Source organism: Nipponia nippon, unplaced genomic scaffold (assembly GCF_047370975.1).
Source record: "Nipponia nippon isolate SJK-2023a ecotype South Korea unplaced genomic scaffold, ASM4737097v1 scaffold_5, whole genome shotgun sequence".
In the NCBI taxonomy this organism is placed as follows: Eukaryota; Metazoa; Chordata; class Aves; order Pelecaniformes; family Threskiornithidae; genus Nipponia; species Nipponia nippon.
This window is the reverse complement of record NW_028262369.1, coordinates 76429980-76448449: the sequence shown is the minus strand read 5'-3', so window position 1 is coordinate 76448449 and position 18470 is coordinate 76429980. Positions and strand designations below refer to the sequence as shown.

General features: G+C 44.1%; 1 protein-coding gene across 3 annotated transcripts in view; it reads right to left on the bottom strand.

Moving 5' to 3' along the window:
• Window positions 1-18470, bottom strand: part of WIPF1 (WAS/WASL interacting protein family member 1) — a 57506-nt gene that overhangs the window by 17187 nt on the left and 21849 nt on the right. The window lies entirely within an intron of this gene.

Here is an 18470-nt window from a genome sequence, read left to right as displayed (position 1 = left end):
TCATACTCAGAAAGAGATGCTGACCTTTTAAAGCCCTTAAATTGCTGGAAGATCCCCCCCACACTATTTTGGGTAGGGTGGAACAGCAGAGCTCTAAGAAAGACTCACGCTTTTTCCTTTCTCCCTGCTTGCTCTGAAGACTCCAAGCTCCATCATCACCTCTGAATGCACCCTCCTCCTCCTCAGGAGCAGCACATGCAGTCATGCTTGTGCACTTTCCCAGAGGAGGAAGAGCAAGCAGGCAGCCTGGCCTCTCAGCCGCAGGCTGCTGCAGAGGGAAAAGCCTGGCTGCCAAAGCTCAGCTTTCCCTGAGCTTTCCTACCAGAGACCAGGTTCCCGCTTTTCCCCACCCCAGGCAGAACTTCCAACCTAGGGCAATCCTAGGAGGGCTACACCTGAGACGTAGAACTTCACTGCAACGAAAATGTTAAACAAAAAAAAAAAGAAAGGATGAGCATCGAGGAATTTTTTTCAAGTCGCAAGGGTGTTGTGTCAATTTGGCATACTGGAACTGTACCTATCGGAGGCTCCAGGGCTTTTCTGATGGTGCTATGGCATTTCAGCATGTGCTGTGCTCTTGCCCATTCACCTGAGCCAGCTTTAGTAACAGTGATTTGCCACCATTTATATGTTTGCACAAGACAGGTAAACACAGTGGGAATAGGAATAAAGGTTATTGTCCAGACAACCCCAGGCTAACGGCTGAGGTCCCCGAGGGCAGTTGTTTACAAGAATACACAGCTCTTCCTTTCTGAAGTCACTTAATTGTTTTTGATAAAACCAAGGAGAACTGTAATAGCACAGTATCTGCCACATCAACTTCATGCTAGGTACAGTACCCTTACAGTTTAAATGAGCATTAGGAAAATGTTCTGAATGGAACAAAATGAGGGTTTGAGGCGAGTCACTACCTACAAAGTCTGTAACGGCTCTGAGATCATCCATGATATGTGTGTGAGAAAAAAACGGTTAGAAGTACAGATTTATCTCATCAGATGCTCATGCTTCAAAACAATTAGAATACAGCTATAAACCCCCCCACAAAAAAATTGCTGAGCTACCTTCCTCAGCAGAAAAATTCTGTGAAATAAGACTTCAATGGATTTTGTCTAAAATGTTCAGGGAGGAAAGGGCTTGGAAAGGAGTCGGACACATCACCCCTAGCTCTGGCTGACTATCTAGAAAAAAACATGGGGTTCAAAGTGGCGTGAGGCACTACCACTGTCTCTAGGGTTTGCAGGTTTTCTTCTGCCGTACTGCAGAAACTGTTTCTCTTTCCGGTTACTGCAAAAGAGCAAGCAGAGCAGAGGGGAAGCTGGCGGACGGACAGACTGACTGACAAAGAGGAAACTGTGTGAAGCCAAGCCTACGCAGCACTGTGCAAACACACGCGTTCACAAAGTCCTGCAAACGGACCGGCGTGCTCTCATCAGTCTTCGGATGTGTTACTGCGCATCTTAATGGCATCTCCAGAGAAGTGCCAGCTTCACATTCAGAGGATCTGCTTGAATTCAGTTATATTCCTGTCTTCTGAATTTCTAGCTCTCACTTGTTACCTAAAACTCTGCCCAAAGCCCTATCCTTTCCCAATCTGCTTATCCTAAATGCAATATTGAAATCTGAAGCCTATTAAAAGCAGCAAGACTAATGCTGCTTTGTTCTTCAGCTTCCTGTTTAAAAAAATAGTCAACAGGAAAATTATTTCTTACAGCAGACCACAACCATCCTGTTTCTTAACACAGCCTTTTCACAGCTGCAGTTGTCTCTAGCGTAACTGTGCCATTAGGCTATTTCACCAAGCTTTTAACTCCTTCAGCTGTTTAAAAAGAGAAATTCTGCTCTCTGCACTGCTTTGATAAGAGGCCAAAGCAGTGGATAACGTGCCGTGAGTCTCCTCGGCACTCCATATGCCATGGGAAAGTTCTGGAGCAGGCAGAATAAAGTTTGGTTTGATATCAGACTTTTAAATGAATTCCTTAAGGCAGCTCAGACCTGAATGCCTCAAGTGAGCCAGCTGGTCTATGAAGCGCTTTCTCTAAAAAGCAGTATTTTGCAAATGCCATAACTTGTCTACCTCCCTGTCAGTTAAGCAATTGCTTTCTGCATGCTTGTGCTGGGCTGTTCTACTTTTTTTCCTTTTAACTGGGTTGTTTTCGATCAGCTTCTTAAGGAACTGGTGGGGACAGAGGGGAAGCAAGGTAATGCTCAAAGCCTGAGTTTGCTAAGGGGAAGCCACTACCCACAGACACATCCAGCCTCTCCAAAACCCTCCCTGCACACGTTATTTACAAGGAGGTAAGAGGGAGAAAGGCACTGGGTATCCCTTCTTTCCCTATCCCATCTTCCAGAGGGATGACATCCTCTGATGTACCTGTAGTGACCAGCTGCACACTAGCTAGTACCTCTTCTGGTACTGAAGGGCTTTCTCAACAGGACAGGAGTGGAAATTAGGTACACAGATGCACACTGGTGAGCTTAACATTTAGCTACTGCTGAACAAGCCCTATAGCCCCCAAGGCAGTTACTAGGGGTGTCTGGAAAATGGCATTTTGGAAGCACAGGACAAGCTTCTGTAATAGGCCAAAGTCAGGCAGAACTGGCTGGAAGTTTAATGCAAGCACCCTGCAGAGCTATTTACTCATGATGTTCTAGAGCACACGCTTCCTTGAGGAGCCATCAGAAAAGATGCCATCCTATGGCATGACTTAGAAACCCGTGTGCCCACACACAAAAGTATAATGCATCCAGTTACAGAGCCAGTAAAACACCCCAGTTTGTAAAATTTTAGCTTAAAACACAAGTTACGACACTGCTTCACTCTTACTTTTGTCACTCTGACTTTGCTCCTGCTGCTGAGAATTTCAGAAACTCAAGCTGAAACTTTGCAGCAAGAAACGGCACCTCTGTCTTTGAAGCTCTAACTCACCCTTGTTGTTCAGTTGTTAGAGTTTGTACAATCTAATTCTTTGTCTGACTTTTTGTACGCAAAAAAAAAAAAGGCGCTCTCTGGATTTTTAAATTGGATCACTATAAGCCTGTAGGAAGAATAACAATGTACTGAAGAGATGCAGCAACCTGGGAGCTTGCCCACACACCACAGCGCAGTGCTGGGGCTGACCCTTGGGATGAGCAGCACCTCTCGGGCAGCAGAAGCAAAGCAGCTGAGTCAGCACAACGCTGAACTTCAATTCTGCAGCTGCTTTGTTCATCACCACTTCGCAGGATTGCTGTTTTGCGCAGAGCATAGAGATGTCCTAAGATGTTAAGCGTAACTCTGCAATTAGAGGAAAGCTTTGGTTACTGTCCTACACTTCAGCAATGGACTCAGTTCATTATTTGCTCTTGGTCAGTGGGAAAAGCTGCATGTAAGAAATGGACATTATGTTCAATTGCTAACAGCTGACACTATAAAATACCTGAAATAGTAACCGATCCACCCAGTAATAAATTTTACCTACCAAATCTGTTAACAAGTTGCTTATAACGCTCAGTGCTGCAGGGTGGTGAAAAGGAACCAGTTCCAAAAGACCAAAGTTGAAGGCATATCGGTACTTTGAAACCCAGGACACACATCCTTGCTTATTTTCTAGGCAGTAATGTAAATTACCACAGCTTTTAAGAAGCTACATGGAAATGTTATATCTAGATGAGCATTGGTGGTGCAGCAGAAAGGATTACTAACCCGCACACGTACACCACAGCGTGGGCCCCCGAGCCCCAAACACAAAGGTCTGTATTGTCAGCAAGAGAGAAGGATTTCCACAGCTGGCAGCGGCAGCAGCAGCTGCTCTCCCGCTGCGAGGCAGGCGCCAGCAGCACCGTGCACACCGCCGCTGCCTCCGGAGGTCCAGCCCTGATCGGGGCTGCCATCGCTAGGAGCAGGCACCCCACCGCAGTCCTCACACTTGCTCTGCACCACCTCAGCTACAACCCCGGTGCCAGGGCAGCCTCCCCACAGACCGCAGGCAACCTTCTTGAGGGGGTGTGCACACAGCCTCCATCTGCTGCCTTTTAAGAAAGTCACCCCAGCCGTTAGCAAACGAGATGCCCCAGTGCTGCCGGCCTAATCCCAGGTAAATCGTATGATCAGAGCTGCATAAGGAAGCTCTGATTTTTGCAAGCTACCAGGCACATCCAGCAGTCACTATCAGAAACGGTATTAAAATATTCTGATATGCAACGCATCATGATAAAAACGAATTTCATTTTAAAACCAAAATAGAGGAGAAAGTATATGTTGCGTTCTGCAAAGAGCGCCTTGCTCTGTGAAGTAATCCATGAAGAACAGTGGATTAAAAGTGGCACTAAACTGATTTCCGTGAAACACAAATTCTGGGCATTTCAGATTTAATTTTGTACTTTAGAAGTCATTTCAGGAGCATTACAAATGCGAAAAAGAAACGTGACATTTAACGTGGGATGGACATTGTGAACAACTGGACTGCAAGTGCACGGTTTGCATCTAGTCAGCCATTTTGAGCGGCTTCGAGGTGCCCCCTCTTAAACACATTGAGTCAGAGGCAGACAGACAGCTCGCTGTGGTTAATCATTTCCTGCATGATTAATTTCCAGGCAAAAAAAGAGGAAGGAACAAACAACTGTAGAAATAAAATAGAATTGATAGAACTTAAGGGGAAAAAAACCCAAAGTTGCCAATTAAAATGCTGATTGGCCCTCTATGAAAAAGGACCTAACTTTCAAACCAGTATTAATTTGGTTCTTTCAAAATCCATTACTTCCTGCTACTGAAAGAAGGGAAAATTTTTAAAAATCTGAATTTAAGGAAATTGGGCTAGGTTACCAAGTATTTTAGTAAGGTAGCTCTCAAAACAAAAAGGACATTTAACTATAAACACATTACAAAGTAGTTGGAAAATCGATTAAAATCAGTTTCATACAGACCACAATATTTTTTCATGAGCCATTTTTTAACAGAGTACAGAACTATTAAACCATTTTGATTAAAAAATGTTACCATGATCTCATGAAAATTGTTCGAGTCCCCCTGCTCCCACTTTCCTTGGTGGACCCGAGTCATTAGTAAGTCTACTACCACGTTCCACCACCGTATCCTCCAAAGGCCAGAGGGGCTGTCTGCATTAAGAGAGTCAGTGCGGCAGCGCGGCAAGGTGTGAATGAGAGCTTTAGGGGATGGTGAAGACACTCCTCCCATGCAACACCATGCCAGTAAATCCCATCTGAAAAAAAATCAGGTATTTTTCTTCTTCTCTTTTTATTAAAGTTTCTAAATATGTAGAAACCTATAAATAAATATACAGATACATAGTTTTAAGCCCCCAAAGAATTTAATAAGGGCACCAAACCAAACCCAGTGCAGCATGAAGAGGAATTACTTAATATACTGAAGAGGAATTCCCCTACAGGGTGAAGAAAGAATATTTAGGAGACTCTCTGGCCTCAGTCACTCACACATAGAGGAGTGAAAAGCCTGACAGGCACTAAAGTAACCTGATACAACTTTTAATTGAGACACAGGGGGGCTGCTGTATAACTACCCTATACTCAGCAGGAGAGCCTGGATTTTCCTCCTCCTAACTGGGATAAGCCTTTCGAACCTGAGGAGCTCTGGAGGAAGAAAGTGACACCTAAAATGTTACTCTCAGTATTTTTGGGTCTTTTAACATCAGTGACTGGTCTTTTAAGGATGGTTTCTGGCTGAAACGACACTCGTTTTGGTGCAGGGATTACAAGATTTTGTGGCCTGAGAAAGGACGTTACAGGGGTGTGAGAATGCAAATTGTCTTATCCTGTCCAGAGGAAGCTGTGGTAGCGAAAGGGGGCACTAAGGTTTTACCCTTAAAACCACTTGCAGAGAACTGGACAGCCGAAAGAGGAGAAGTTCCTTTGGATGCAGGAGACCCAGGGAAATTCTGGGGAGCTGCCGCTGCCAGAGAGAGGAAGCCAACTTTATTTGGGACTTCTCGCATTTCAAAGAAACTCTCCACAGTACCTGAAATGAGTGGTATGAGTATGACTTTCCACCCAGACTGAAAAATGCCACCCCCTACGCAAAATGCCAGGGCAGAGAGAGTGGCCGGTACCAGCGATGCCGAGCAGCTCTTGCCCGGACCCCGAGTCACAGCTTCCTTTCCCTTTCCACAAACAGCCCTCGGAGGGGTGACAGATGATGGGCTTCATTCATGGAAAAACACGTAAAGCGGATGAGGTCTACGTGGCCCCAAAACAGGACTTAGCCCAACCTGAATGACACACAGGAGGAGCTGGCAATAACAGGAAGATCTGCCACGGGGAACTGCACCTTTACAAACTCGGTAGTGACCGACTTGGGGGATGCAACGCCATCCTGCTGTGGTCAGGGGCCAAAAAGGAGGGAAGAGTAAGGCAAGAGCCTGGAGGTTTCTGGCAGGATTACCCAGGGCAGTTCTTGAGGAAGAAACACATGTCAGGCCAGTATCACAGTGAGCATTTTTTCAGCCCTACTTAGGCTGCAGAGAGATGATATATATTTTTTGTTTTGTTTCAGACATACCCTTTTCAATAAATTGCAGAGTTCTAATCTTTTACCTCTTACAACAGCGTAACTAAGCTATGTGAAAGGTGCAGGTGCTGGGGGGCTAGTGAGGAGCAGTAAGGTAAATAACCACAATAGCAAACAAAGCACAAGACTAGCTAGAAAAAAAATGAGAGGATGCCGTGACGTGCTTCCATGTCTCTGTGTGTGTTATCCCAGGCACCCGTGCCCTGCCAACCCTACAGCATCTCCATCTTCCTCCACCCCTCATGCTTACCGCCCTCATCCCTGAGCACCCAGCCAACCGCAGTGACCCGGCAGGCAGCACTGACTGCAGCTCACACTGGACAATTCCCCAGAGTCTTAAAACCACCTAAACACTTCCGATCTACTTTTTACCATCACAGGAGAACAGTAACAAAGCAGGTTACTGTGGGGTGTCAGTGACAGGTGAACTATCAGATCACTGAGCCAGCACATGACCGTGGGGCGCCAAGAGCAGTAACAGCCAGATTCACTCATGGTCCACGGCAAGTTGCATCCGGCAAACCTCATCTGTCAAAGGCAACCAGGAGTTACATGGCAAAAACCCAGCAGTGCTGCATCCATGGAAAATTACCGCTAAGAAATAGGCCGCTATGGTGTTAGAATGTTGTTTTAATCCAAGTATTTTAAAAAGTTTGTTTTTTTTTTTTTCTTTTCAGTGACATATTTTTCAAGATATGCAGAGGATCATAGGCAGTGGCTAGCTTTGGAGGACTGCCCCCAGTCACCAATATAGTCACTATTTGGAAGAAGCAGCAAAGCTTTTAGTCAGTTTAAGTGTTTGGATGTTGACTTGAGAAAAGCTGATAATGTAAGAGCAAATATAGCAGAAAGTATCTCTCTGACTCACTGAAAACAGAAATTGCTTCTATCCAATCCATGCCCCTATAATTTCTTTCAGCCAGCGCTTTCAGAGATGTACAGAAATATTCCTGCCTGCTCAGACTCCGAGCGTTGGCTCACACCCCCCGCCACAGCGACCCTGCCCTGGGGAGCAGGACCTCAGCCCTGCAAATGGCGCCTGGAGCAAAGCCCCTGCAGCAGGCGCTGCGGGAGGGAGTCTCGCCGGTGTTGTAAAACAAGCACGTGTGTGTCATTCCTCAGCAGGAGGTCAGGGCCAAACGCAGCAGAGAAATCTACAGTTACTGGGCTGTATCCCAGCTCTCGGGACAGGAGGGCACAACTTGAGACACTGCAACCTCCTACAGCTCCCTCCCCACTCCTGCCTCCCTGCCAAAAAATAAAAAGCACTTCCCCCAACCCCTCCACAAAGAAAAGCCCTACAGCGAACAGCTTCACCCTCTCTCCCAGGCAGAAGTGATGGTTAAGGGCTGAGCTGTTTGTGCCTGAGCTCTCACTTCAGCTGTCCAGAGCACAGCTGCCTGCAACATTCGATCACCTACCATCCAAGGCAGCCTTAAGTCAACCCGAATGTTTGAAACAACGCGCAAGGCTGTGTTATCCTAGGCATGCTGCCCAACACAGCCAACGAGGGATTCACCCAGGCTGGAGGCGACCTCAGCCTGCAGCCCTGAAGAAAGGGACCCTTTTTCCAGTGCTCTGGAGAGGCTGTAGGGACAACCTCCCCACATAGGGACAACATACCTGGGGCAACAAGGACCTGATGTCTCTCTCCATCTTACTCCCTCGCCTTTTCCTCCATGTGAACATTTTGTGTTCACAAAATACCGTTCCTAATTCATAGCCCAAGAGCTGCTCTCCAATGGGACTGCTTTTTCCAGTGTCTCATTACTGCAGAGGTGATCAGTCAGTGTCATGTGGCTGTTCAGCAGCACGCACTTCGCTGCACAGCTTTCTCCCCAAAACTTGAGCCATCTTAAGCTCTAGGAGCTGTTGGTAGGGTGAACAGGCTAGTTCAGAAATTAAGGATTTCCAAGTATTGCCTCCAGCTTATTCAGTCCTAAATCAGAACAAAAAGCATTGCATTAAGTTGGAAGAAGTCCTGAAGAACAGGACTTTTTCCAGCAGCTTATCCTCACAACACAGCACCGCTCAGCTCTCTGACCGGACAGGGTCCTTCGTGGCCTGACGGTGGCAGGCAGCCTGCACGAAGAGGCAGGAGGAGGGCAGGAAGGGATCTTTCCCGCACCTCACACGTGGTGTCCCAGCGCAGAAAAGCATGGGCTGGCCCTCGGAGCCCCCAGCTTTTTACCATGGGAAAATAACTTTTGTTCACATTAGCATCTCTGCCTTTTGCCTTTCCACCTATTGCTCCATAGGTTTTTTTTTTTAGGATGTTACAGGTCTGACTGCTTGTTTGCTTTGTGTAGCATGAAAGCAGTTCTGCCATTTGAATCAAATTGACAGAAGTCTGGAGGATTTTTTTTCCCTTCTCTCCACTGTTTTATGGCATAACAGGCCAAAAAGTATCAGAAATTAGTCTGAATGGTTTTTTTTGGACACTTGAGCTGTTGCAACTTTCAGCCAGCGTGGAAAGAAGTCATAGGAACCAAATTTGGTGAGTAAGCCCTGGGATTTTGCTGGTGGACTTCTGCTGCCCACAAGCTGCCCACTGGTGTGCCGTGTGTCCCCTTCACAGCAGTGGTTATAAGGAGAGGGGCTTCTCTCTGCAAATCCTGAGGCTGGGATGAAAAAAACCTGTTTGGAGCCACAGGTTACATCGTGGGAGTTCTGGGACACCCCACACCGCATCCTCTCCACGCCTAGGGCACTAAATTAATAATGTTGTGACCTGCACAACGCCATTGCTGAATCTGTCTTCATTCACCTTTCTCTTCTGACCGACAGGACTACATGAAGCTGCAGTCAAAAGCATTTTCCTCTAATAAAGGCATACAGAAAAGGATCAAGAATCTCACACACTGTGAGATTATTTTACCTGTCAGTAGGCATAGGTTTAGAATTCAGTTGGCTTCAGCATTCAAATAGGCTTTTTTAACACGAAGTGTTTTCTTCCTCACAATCAACTAAGTCTTACTAAACCCGCAGTGAACTGTGACTGGTCTACTAAAGCCAGCATCTATAAAATAATATTAAAATAGCGACTACCTCTAAAGGGGAAATCTGAGGCATATGAGAGCCAGACATGTGGAATGAATTTAACACACCATTTTCCAACCCTCCCTCTTGTAAATATTGCAATATTCCTATAAGAATGTTGAAAAACTACAGTGCACAGAGATTAGTTCAGGTTTCACATCAAAAGCCTAAACAAAAAGTTAAAAGTGGCCTGGGCAGTCAGCAGGGAAAGAGCGACTACACAAGCAAGAGTGCATTAGAGTTTTTACAGCCCAGGTGTCGACATGAATTAGAGAGTAACTTGAATACCTGTCATTAGAGGGGCAATCAAAGACTGATCTGCCCTGAGTGAGGGAAAAACAAAACAAAACCCAGCCCCAGATCTGCATAATGTAAAGCAGCCTGCTCCACCAAAGACAGTTCAGAAAAACGAATACCACCTCAGAGCCAGGTTACTGTCAATAAAAGCCTCGGTTCAGTGCAGCAAGCCCCATAAATCAGTTTTGTGAGAAAGAGGCAACCAGGTCTGGTAGAGATTTTAATTAAAAAGAAAAAAAATCTCCACTAAAATGGGTGGAGATGGAGAGTCTGATAGAGTTCGTGGAAAGGCTCAGGCCAGTTTTCAGAGGGGACTGGATGAGACCCATTGTACCTTATGACTTTGCTGAAAGTGTTTGAATTATTTGGGATGATCAGATTTAAAGATTAAGAAGAGTGCATCCTATAAAGTCCCTTCATGTTTTCTGCTGTGCAGGGTTTGCACTGTAGCTCGAGATTAAACCAGATCATTTGTGAGGCACTGAATCATATGTGCACATAGTAATGAATTCGAGGAGTGTCACAGTCAGCAGTCGAGGTTGGTGTTGGCTTCCAGAACACTGTCTTTTGGATGCAGAAGGCTGGTGGAGCAAGGACCGCAGCCACAGTCTGCACAGAGATGCCATCACTTGTGTTCAGCTCTGCTGGCATCTTGCTTCATGAACTTTGGGAGAACAACTGGCAAGATATACTGTCATCTGTCTCAAATGACCATGACCTATTGAAAAACTCCCCATAACTTTCCCTCTGTGCCCTGCTCATAGACCACAAACTGAATAGAAACTGACGTCAGACCTTACAAACTGACTAGATACTAAATGAGGACTCATTCTGCATATTACTTGTATCCCCTGTGTTCGTAAACCTTCTCTGACCTCCAATGCAAAAAGCTATAAAATAGCACTTGATCTGCCATTTAAATGCTTATTTCAGTAATGTGGCCAGGGAAAGTTAAGTTCTTTGTAGACTCTGCTGGGCTGTTACAAAACGATTACTTTTTTTATAATTCACATTCCCAAAGGAATTAATGCAAGTTTGCAAATAAAGAAATGGAAAATTTTCAGCTTACTGAGGTAGAAATGAATATATACAAAATATATATACCATTACTTTGCATACTTAAAGAGTTTTTAGTATATACTGTGATTGGTATTTTATCATAGATCCTCCTCTGAGAACAGCTACAAAATGAAACTCTCTCTTACATGATTTATAACTAGTTTACAGTAATTAAAAATGAGTATCACTTTCAAAGCCCCAAACCCCTGACGTCTGTGAAGCTGGGCAATGTACGCTGGGCATCTGCACATGCAGGGAGTTGGACGACAAAGTGTCCATTTGCACAAGCAATCAAAGCAACTCGCAGCATCCGTTCTTGCTTGCTTGGAAGAGGGCCTCTGCCCTCTGAGGTTTGGCCTGCTGTGTAGTTCATACTGCGTCTCAGAAAGCTTTCAGATGGGCTGCTATGGTTTCAGTAATTATTTTTAAAGGTTCTCAGCAATATAAAAACAAATCTGCGCAAGAGATTTTAAAATCAGGATGGAAATAATAAAGGGGAGGGAAAAGAGGAGGCAAAAAGTAATCTGAAACAAACAGAGGGTCTGCTTCAGCAACAACCCTTCCCCTCCCCAAACTCCAGGGCTTCAATCGCCCCCTTCTTCATGTCGGAGCCAACCTCAGCTCACCCCAGATACTGTGGCCAAAAGGTGATCAAAACCTTTAGAAACTGCATCCAAAGCAATACAAAAAAAACCCCAAACCCAAGGTGAATTAAGGATAAGAGATTCATTTTAATCTTAAATATCCTACTGTACATATTTTGGTTTGAATTTGATTCATTTAAAAACAACAAAGAAAAGCAACAGTGTTACTGAAAACAGATTATTTCACATGTGAATTTACACAATCACCTAATATCCTGGCAGTACTGGCAACTGTCTTGTTCTAATCCATATTAAAAACAAGTCCAAAATGTTACGTTCCTGCACCACCAGATTATTCGCCTGTTTGGAATCCAGCAAGAAACTTCTCCTGCAACTTACTTTAGAGAAATAGATAGAGGAAGCAATACATTATTGCTATTAAAAATTGTCCAATACTACAACTCAAAAACTATCTTTAGATGGCTTGTACAAAACTAACAGACCAGATAACCATTAAGTAAAGCAGACTGAAGGTTGCCATTATCTCTATATTGTTTGCTCCTTTGTATCGTATATAAAATCTACTAAATCAGACCATCTTTTTCTCTATTTTAAAAAACATAGATTTTATAACATACCCATGTTAACTGTGTTGATCCATCACCTTTATTACTACAGCAAGAAAAGCTTAATTTTAAAAGTCTAATTTTTTGATGAAAGTAAAAATATGTATCAGCTGTCCTTAGCTGATAGGAACTGCTCTAGTTTCACTCCAGACCTACGAAGTCTTCTACCAGAGGAAGATATGCTCCAAAAGTAGTAATGCGAAACTGTAAGATAAATGATGAGGGCTGCCAGTTGAAGCTCTAGGGCTAAAGCAGAACGACCAGCAGGGAGGACAAAGAATTGTCTTTTCCTCCTGCAATACTGAACCACTGAATCCATTGCATGCCTTATTCTGAGCTGACCAGCACTTCCCCGCCTCCAAGACCAGCTACTGAACGAAACAAGCTGCTACCTAGTGGAAATAGATATAGAAACCCTGCAAAGGATCTCCTGCTCTAGACTCACTTCTTGGGAAGAGCAGCTCCAAAGCAAATTAGTGGTTTGGTGACGGCCCTGCAGAAGGTCACCTCCAAGCGAGTGGCCAACCAGAGGGATGGGTGGAGGACCAAAGGCAGGAGGGAGCTTGGAGACACCCTCACTTTTTGGCCAGCCTGGAGATGAGCTCTAGATGAGCCCTGTGAATTGAAACCATGTGAGGGAGGTGGAACCGGTGGACTGGTGTTTAGAGAGATCCCCAGGCAAGGAGCCTGATGTCCTAGTGGCTGCTATCTCAGGGCTGGAGCAGTGGAAGGACAGACCTGAAATTCTGCTTTCTCCGGATTTAGTTCCGCCCTTTGCAAAGCAGTAAAAATCTAATCCACAGTGCACTGAATACCTCTCCATGCGTAATAGGAGAGACCTTAGCCTTCAGCATCTGAGTTTGCATGTGTGCAAGTCACTCACGGTGCTCATGCACTGTTCCTATCACCGAAAATTTCCATTTGGTCCAATCTGGAAAACATCCTGAGTAATACAGGGATGAATTTTTCTGTTAAGTATTTCCAACACTGCCTTTTGGCAAGAAAAAATGTCAAAAGTCACTTGGAAAAGAAAGGTACAGCTAAGAGATGTTTCAATTATTTCATAAAAAAGCTGCTAAAATTCAAAGAGTAAAATCCAGGCAATACTAATATCCTTCATATTTATACCATTATAAGCTAAGCAGAGATTGACCAACAACAATTACATTTTATTTCATTTACTAGAGTAGTGCTACAACAAAAATTAAACTGAAAATAGCTTTGTAAAGCCATTTTTACATACATCTTGGAATTTTGTCTACTTTTGCAGCAGGAGTTGATATTTATGAAATATAGGTGAGATAACATTGAAACAGAGGGTTCAGATTTTGCGTCTCGCACTTTAACTGAAGACTCAGCCTTGATATTGGGATTATGAAATTTGCACATATGCATCTGAGTACACAGTACACATCTGCAGCAGAGGATGCCAATTTAAACACCCGTAGTAAGGGCACACAGTTAAGCTGTCCATACTTAATCTAATGTTTTCATTGTCTAGTTGAAAGCCCTATAATTAAAGATATTTTCTGAAGATTTCAGAAATATCCTTCTCAACTTATCTTGGCAATTATCTAATATACGGCAAGGTACAAGTTCTGTTTTGCATCTGTCTGTAGTTCTTTTAGACTCAAAGTGATTCTAATGTTATATTAAAGACTAAGTCTAGGAATTTAGATTCCCTGTTCTACCTGGAAAGGCACTAAAATTTGTGCATGTTGGTATACTATAGGATTTAATAACGTGGGTTTGGGATTTAAAAAAAAAAAAAAAAAAAAAAAGAGAGAGAGAGAAGTGGGAAACTAATCTTATGTCCTGTCAAAGTTTGAGACATGAAGAGATTTCTATTTCAGTCAAGATTTAAAAAAAATATTTTCAATTTAACAAAAATGAAATTTTACTCTTTTGTTCTTAGACGTGCAAATTTCAGCAGAGCCTACATTTGCTTTAGGTATTTTAAATTTCTTTTAAGAGATAATTTTAGAACTTCCTAATTTCTGAAATTTAAATTTTGTACCAAATTCACCTTCAATTTCAGGGAAAAAAGAAAAGGTTTTGATAAACTGATGGTTTTAATTAGAAAAGCTTTTCAATAAAAGTGTCCTGAAAAACTATAACTGTAATCATTAACTTTGATATTCAAACAGAAATTTTCCAACTTAGGCATTGAAATCCTATTGATAGAGGGTTATGTCTTCCTAGCTTCGCTACTGAATTGACATGGCGCTGTTGACCCAGCACAGGGCGCTCTGACTGACTCCTGACTGCCTTGGTCATCGCCTGGTACCAGGAGGGACATGGAGCCAGCTGGTGCCACTAGAGCTAACATGGAAGGACACAGATGTGGACAAGCAAGGGGGCTCAAAGTCCTATAAAGGGGACTAGTTTAAAGCATGGCACAGATCAAACCAAAAGCAACCAAGGACAACAAAGTGAAAACGCCCTTCTGCTTTCTTCCACGTCTCCGATTACAGAAGTTTTGCTCCAATTTATTTCTCTTTGGAAACAACTTTTTACAGCTGCACATGGCAAGTACTTAGCTAGCGAGTGAAGAAGAAAAGCTGGAAAGAATGATTATTAATGGATCTTGCCAAAAAAATAGGCAGGGCAAAGTCTTTCGTGGCTTAGCACAAGAACGAGTTGATCTTCCCCTATGCAAAGAGAAAGCATGTCCTGTGTTGCCTTCCTGAGACGAAATACGGCGCAGCCGCATTGCCTTCTGCAGCAACCCAGGCTGGACCCTGTGGAAACTTGCACTACCCCCCACTTTCTACTTGTGAAGGTGATTGAGTCCACACACATTAAAAGAAAGCGTTTGCCCAAGTCATTGTTAATTAAAAGAAAAAGATTCCGTTCAGCTATCTGCATTTTATTTGAAATATTTATATCTCCAACCATTTCCCATGACCTTTGACAACAAAGTGTTTCCATGCAGCAAGTGTAGTCAAAGGCAGTGTGCCATGTTGGTGCCAGCCCTGGAGGGCAAAGGTTTACCAGTGGTCTCAGGGGGCTGTAGTGACATCACACATGATGTCATATCTAGCTGACTGCACAGGTCAGACCCAGGCGGACGTGCTAGGCAGGTGAATGCACTGGAGGGACAAATCCACATCTTGCCAGAGCTCGGTGGGAGCTGCAAGCCATTGCTCGAGGAGAGACAACCCCGGCCAGCTGCTCTGGGGCCGACAGTGGCTTCTGGCTCCTGCCGGGTTTTTGGAAGTGGTGCCCAGCCAGCATCACATCTCCGTTGAGCTGGCAGCTCTGAGACAGCAGGCTCCACAGGCTGTGCAGGAGCTCATTGGGAGCCCAGGGAGCAGCTGGTTTTGGAGGTTATTTGCCTCCATGCAAGCCAGCAGGTCTAGCTGAGCTCCTGCTGGTATTCTGAATGCAGCTTTTTGCATAAAAAGTAGCAGTTTGGTGCTGTTTCATCTAAAAAAAAAAAAAAGTATGTATGGCATACCACTGCCATGAAAAAACATACCCACAAAACCAAAAGCAGCCACATACCATCATTCAACACTTGCATTTCCTCTTTACAACATTAATCGGCAAGTCCTCTTACTCCACAGGTCTGCTCAAATTTGTCCTTGCTAATGCCAATCTACCAGAAGCTCAGAGCTGAAAACAAATCGGTCACTGCAGGCTGGAGTGCTCAGTGCAGGTGCCCTGAAACAGCAGGTATTGCAGGGTGGCAGCCAATTTCCCCTTTAATTTCTTTGTAATGAGTGGTTGTCACAGTTGTTAAACCCTAGCTAAAGTTAGCATCACATCTGCTGAATCCTGTAAATACGGCTGAAACCTTGATCAAACTGGCTGAACGGTTTGGCTAGCTTGCATGGGTTTATTTTAAGTAAGTTAGAAGACAGTGTAGCGTATGGCAGACTGAAATACGACTCTTAACATCTCTGCTTTCAAAACCAGAATTGGTAATTAAACAGAGAGTTAAGAACCACTTCAAATCTGAGGTCACAAGCTTCCAGATAAAAAGAAAACTTTTTCCGAACTCAGAAAGCCGTTGTATCTGGATCAAACCCACAGCTGAAAGGAAGCTTTGCGTTGGTTTTATCGGGTCATAAGACATTCTCACTCTCACGAAGTCGACTTTCTCTCTTAAACTGCAGTCCTGCTGACTGGCAGTCCTCAAACAAATGATCATGCAAGGATCACTGTTTTCTTCTGTATCTGCAAGGCCTTTATAAGCAGGCTGGCTCACAGGGGGCTGGGTTACAGGTGGTGCCAGTCCAGGCACCACTGCGCAGAGAAAAAGCCCCGCTTCTGCGCAGAAGGGGTACGGCAGCACCAGGGCCCGAACTCGGCAGCCAAACGCTGCTTCAGGCGAGCCCTGATCCATCAACGCTTGCTATTAGGAAACGCTGTTCAATGCGGACCAAACTGGTTTTGCGCGGCCAGTGTGAATTTCAAGTTTGCTATTAGTAGCAGAGTTTTGAGATCCATGATAAAAATGAGCAGTTTTCTGTCTTCCCACAACCGTTCACCTGAGAAAGCAGCACAGCCTGCCTTTTCAGGTCTCCCTCTTACGCCGGGAGCAGACCTGGTCATTACCTTGCCAGCATAATGCACTCATTTTACCTGATGACTCCCAAATTAGAAGGGCAAAATCTCCTCAGGAAACTCAGGAACAGCATGTCACCTTCCCTCCTTGAAAAATGGAGTAAGTATGGGACATACTGTACCATACATATGGAAGTGTTTATTGTCTTTAAAATAACTATTCAGCTTTCATCAATAACCAAAAAAATTTAAAGTCACTGTCAACAAGGAGACTGAAATACAGAATGATAGACAGCAAGGCTGGAAGAGGGCATCTACCCTTCCCCTGAGTCACTACTGATTATATCATTCCTGGCAGGTATTTCTCTCTTCTCTCCCTAAAAATCTCCAGTGACGGAAATTCTGCAATATCCCTCAGTCATCTACTTTGTTAGCCTTACAGCTAATGAAGCTCTTCCCAGTACCTAATCTAAACCTCCTTTGCTGTGATTTCATTTGCTATTTCTCATCCTATTTACAATTGATGTGCAGAATAATTTATTCCTTTTCTCTTCGTGGCTGTTTGAAAACTGTTTACATGCCCCTTTGATTTTCTCTTCTTTAGACTAAGCAATCATATTTCCTCCAGTCTTTCCTCACGGGCTGTATTTGGTCCGTCTCTCATCATTACTGCTGTTCCTAGGACATTCCCTAATCCCGCATCATATTTGAAATGGGTGAGGGTGACACAATTCACCATCTTTATCTCAGTATTGTATTGTATGTTCTTTTGCGGCATCCAATTTACTAATTTGAAATAAAATATGTCAATTTAAAAATACTCCTATTTTCCCTATATGCATGTCTCCCTCCTGCAAACAGGCCATCCTTTCTATCCTGCAGTGTCCAAACAGGTGTGTTTAGCTACTGATCACACAGTAGTACTATGTTTTTTGGTCCTCTAATGTGGAATAACTCACCAACTATTAGGCTTTGCACCAATCCTCATCCTGGCAGCAGTTCATCATGCTCGGTATGAGTTGTGGACCCATGAATGACGTGAGACATTTGTCTGCTCCTAGGGCTAATTCTTCCCTCTCATATCTCCCAAGCCTGGCACCCAGATTTCTCCAGACTGTGGTTTCCAAGGCAAGCACACTGCTGGAACTACACCAAAGCATCAACCCACATGGACCAGCAATAGACCCTATCAAGAAGAAGCCCAGAATGGTTTTGTGCCCATGTCTACAGACAAACAAAATACCAAGCGCCTCTGGGACCCTCCCAGCATCAGTTTCTACCTGACCCACTAATCACAAGGAAGCCACAGTCAGGGCTCACAACACAGTGCATTTGAGGTGGGAAATACTTGATCTGCTGGACTGCACCAGCTCTAGGTCAGCACGTTGCAGGCTATCTACAGCACATGCTTTCTGCTTGAGCCTCTGCTGCAATCAAAAAAAAAAATTAAAAGTAAACTCACTGTTATTTCTTTCTTTCTGATTCACTGTGTGTCTCAGTGGACCTTTTCATACTATTTCTGTTCATTAGCACTGAACTCTGAACATTGCAGCCTTCACTGTGCAGTTTTCAAATGTAACATCATTTCCTCTAAGTCAGGACAACTACAAATTCACAGTGCTTGGTCAAATCATATCTTAGGTCTCCTGACCTACTTGTGAAGTCTTAAATCCCTCCACTGTTAGCCCTGTGCTACTGGAATGAAAAAAAAGCCCAACAACCAAACCACTGCACACGTTAAAAGCTTGTGGACTTGGCAGAAAATTTGACATAACCTAAGGCACCTAAATCTGACATTAGGAAACGTGTGCCACATCAGAGCATGTCAGTAAA